The 4,162-nt window shown below is 47.8% G+C and overlaps 1 protein-coding gene across 7 annotated transcripts in view; it reads right to left on the bottom strand.

The window, feature by feature from the left end:
* CTNND1 (catenin (cadherin-associated protein), delta 1) overlaps positions 1–4,162 on the bottom strand; it is a 45,343-nt gene that overhangs the window by 20,485 nt on the left and 20,696 nt on the right. The gene's annotated exons all lie outside the window — the stretch shown is intronic.

Raw genomic sequence — 4,162 nt, 5'->3', positions numbered from 1 at the left:
CCTCCTCCAGCGCCCGGGTCAGCTTCTCAAATTGCGCCTCCTGCTCCTTCACGGAGGCCAGGATGCTGGCGGGCGACTCCACCTCCGAGTCGTCCATGGAGGTGAGGGCAGGGCAAGAGAAGATGGCCCACTGAGGGAGGGGGGGAGGGAGGAGGCCCCTCACTGCACACTACCGGGGAGGCGAGAGAGGGAAGAGAAGGGCACAGGTCAGAGAGGACAGGTGCACGATTCACCCCAGAGCCAGAGATGCCCCTCGCGGTCTGCCTGCAGCGCAGAGAGAGAGCCGCCACCAAGCCTGGGCCCACCACCGGCGCCTGCACAAGCAGGGTCCTCTGCCCACGACCCTCTGTAACAGTGCCTGGGACCGCCGCTGAAAGCGAAGGTGCGACCAGCCCCGTGCCCTGCACGGTCAGTAAGAGAGGACGGGGCTCAGGACTGCTCACACAGGAGATTCAAGTCAGGCTCCTTTTCTCAGCGAAGCTGCAACTCCGCACCACAGACAAGCATTCAGGGTCCGGCGGGACAAGCCGCCTCTCGAGACAGAGGGGCAGGACAGATCTTAGTTCACGTCTCCCAGATCCGAACACCGAAACTGCGGCAGTGGTGACAAAACATACTAAAGGAACTTGCCAAGTCATAATACCAAGAAGGGGGAGAAGTGAAAAAATATTCCCACCGTCAAAGGCAGGAAATACAACTAAGGCCCTCAAATTGAGTACATAAAGGGGCTTTTCTACTCTTCAAAACTGTGCTACAATATTGAAGGCAGAATGTGTGCCTTGGCTAACGGACAAGAAAGCAGCAGAATAAAAAAGACTATGTGCAAACAGGAGCCATTTTCAGTGGCCTCCACATCTCTTTGTGGAGTAGGAAAAGGAGCCATCATATGAAACTGTAATAAATTTATCCCTTCTAGCAGTTCGTAGACTAACCTTTAGTCGATGGCTGGGACTTCCTACATCCCTGTCATCCTGAAGAAAGCTCTAAATAGGCTCCATTTTTACATCTTTACTTATTCCAACTAAAGGCAAACATCCAAGCACCTAGAGAGGGTTTGTGTGTAACTACCACCACAAATGATAGTTACTCAGAACTGAAGAGTGCCCCATGCCCTGTGACGTGAACTACCGAGTTGGCTAATAGGTGGAGGGGCACTGCGGTTACACTGTTGGATTGATTAGGGATTCTCTCCTACAAGTTGGCAGTGGGAGACTTTCTGGGGGAGTCCCAGATGCACTATGTTGAAAGGTGGGTTTCAGAATAAACCCTCTATTTCCCACCCTCTCATCAACACCTCCAGAAAAAAAGCACTTAACAATTTTTTATTGTTAATAAACATATTTATATACACACCTGTTAAGAGAAGGTCGCAACTGATTGGTTTAACAGAAAACAGCCCAGGCTAGATCCAAAGTGTCATGGGAGAAGCATCCCAGCCACCACAGCAAGGAGGAAGCAGGAAGGAGAGAGCTGTAGGAATACGTGGAGGAAAAACAGGAGTGAGAGGAAAATAAAATATATCTAATGTATTAAAAAAAAAAAACGAGCAAGGGCAGATATGGGGGAAAAAACAATCTAGGAATGGGGGTAATTTAAAAGATGACCTAGAATTGCTTAATGTGACAGATGCCCTTTGGACTTTGCTGTTTTCAAATACACGGACCCTGAATGTAGTTTTCAATAAAACTGGATTCTGCGGTCATGTCAGAGTTTCCCCACCTGTACTTCTGCAGAGCACTAGGAGCAGGTTATAATACGGATAGAAATTCATTTACCCCCTGTTCCCAGCAACCAAATTGGGAAGAGAGAGAAAACTGCTTTTGGAACGCCCTTCCGCCTCCTCCCCACCCCTGAGGCAGAAACGTCCAGAGCCCAGTCCCAGCATGCCCACAAAGACGTTGGGAAACCAGTGCAATAGTCGTGCTGGGGAAGGCGTGTGGGGACTAGCCAGGCTCAGCCTTCGGCTTCAGTTCCCTTTCCCACGCTCCCCAGGGCCCTACCAAGCACAGACGCGCAGGCCTGTCTGCTTCAGTGTACACACAGCATTCAGCAAGCACGAGTATCCAGAGGAACTGACAAGCAGGCGCCCAACAAACTCCTTGGGCTTCCCTGGTGGCTCAGCTGGTAAAGAATCCGCCTGCAATGCGGGAGACCTAGGTTCGATCCCTGGGTTGGGAAGACGCCCTGGAGAAGGGAACGCCTACCCACTCCAGTACTCTGGACTGGAGAAGTCCATGGACTGTATAGTCCATGGGGTCAGGAAGGGTCGGACAGGCTGAACAACTTTCACTTTTCAGATGCCTTAATTAATTCTCCATCACCCAGACTCCTCCCAGTGGACCAGGCTCTCAGTCCAGGAAAGCAGTCCTCCGGCCTCTGGGCTCCCACAGCCACTTACCAACCCCGTTCTTCCTCTAAGTTCAAAGGCCGCTGTCGCTTTCTCAATCCCCTACAGAGCAACAGGCCATTCAAAAGTCTTTTTTTTTTTTAAATATTCCTCCCTTTCATTTTTATTACTTAATTTTAAATACTTGTGCTTACCCACTACATCAATGACCTACGAACCTTCCATACTGAAAGGACTCAGCTCGAGAGCTTCTCCCAGGTCGGTCTGAACTGTAGTTACTACTCGGGCAGTCTCCACCCTGTAATTTTCTTTGCTAATAAAAGACCAAACTACCACTACTATCGAGCATACAATGACAACATTCCCTGTTGCAAAGAGAAACTGTCAGTCTGCCATAAAATCGCTGCCTTTTGCCCCCATGACTTTAGGAAGGGTAAGGGGGCTCTACCCAGGGCTCCAACTTGGGAAGCAGGATCTGGAGACCCGGCCCTAACTTGGAGAAGGTGAAAACATGAAGAAAGAGAAGATCAGATTCCTAGGACTAAAAGCATGGGGGAGGCTTATCTGCCTAGAACAGGGCAGAAGCAGAGCTTTGCAGGACAGAACTGGACTCAGAAGACACACCCCGTGCCGGCTCCGCCACTAGCCACCGACGGCAGCAAGGCCTGCCACGTTCTCGTCTCTAAGGCGCCAACACCGCCAGCCCAGCCTAGCCCAGAGCCGCAGCGAGGAGCAGCTGCGACGAGGTCCATTATATAAATGTGACGTATTAAGTTGTTTCAAGAGTTAGTTTTTATCTTCCAATTACATTACTTAATGATAATGCCTCAGCCTAAAACTATTTTGTGAACTAGAAGATGAAATTAACTGAGTCAAAGGCATACCTGGGTTCTAAGGAATGGATGAGCTGGTTTTCCTTCTCCAGAACTATTTACTAGGAGGTCCTACCTACACCAGTGTTTCTGGGACGTAGGGGGCTTCTCTTCAGCGCCTGGCAGCCATCACAGAACTACACGTCTGCTATAATCAACTCTCAATTCCCTACTTGAGGCTTTAGCAGTTTATTAACAAGGAGAAAGGGAAGGTGAAAAGAACTAACAATCACTGAGTGTTTTAGATTTATTATCCTGGCAATCCTTCCAAGGACTCTAAGGTAAAGTTTTACTGCAAATGAGAAAAAGGGCTACAGGTGAAGAAATTACCCAAGGTCTCAGTTAATAGCAAATTTGAACTTAACTCCAATATAAAATGATAGTCCAACACCTCTCTCCTGTAACTCTTAAGAGGTTTATTCCCAAATATCAAAAGAAAGGGGGAAAAGAAAAAGTTTCTACTTATCTTTAGGTTAACGGGTTACCCATAATGTCTCCATATAAGAAATAAGTGGGAAAAAAATAAATAAATGGAAGGAAAAGGAAAGCTTATGTGGGGGAAGAGAATGAAGCAGTTAGGTAAGCTATAGAGGACAGTTTTCATTCCAATCCCAAAGAAAGGCAATGCCAAAGAATGCTCAAACTACCGCACAATTGCACTCATCTCACACACTAGTAAAGTAATGTTCAAAATTCTCCAAGCCAGGCTTCAGCAATATGTGAATGGTGAACTTCCTGATGTTCAAGCTGGTTTTAGAAAAGGCAGAGGAAACAGAGATCAAATTGCCAACATCCACTGGATCATCGAAAAAGCAAGAGAGTTCCAGAAAAACATCTATTTCTGCTTTATTGACTATGCCAAAGCCTTTGACTGTGTGGATCACAATCAACTGTGGAAAATTCTGAAAGACATGGGAATACCAGACCACCTGATCTGCCTCTT

The sequence above is a fragment of the Bison bison genome, unplaced genomic scaffold, assembly GCF_000754665.1.
Source record: "Bison bison bison isolate TAMUID 2011002044 unplaced genomic scaffold, Bison_UMD1.0 scf7180017863815, whole genome shotgun sequence".
NCBI classification, from domain to species: domain Eukaryota; kingdom Metazoa; phylum Chordata; class Mammalia; order Artiodactyla; family Bovidae; genus Bison; species Bison bison.
This window is presented reverse-complemented; position numbering and strand designations above follow the sequence as displayed.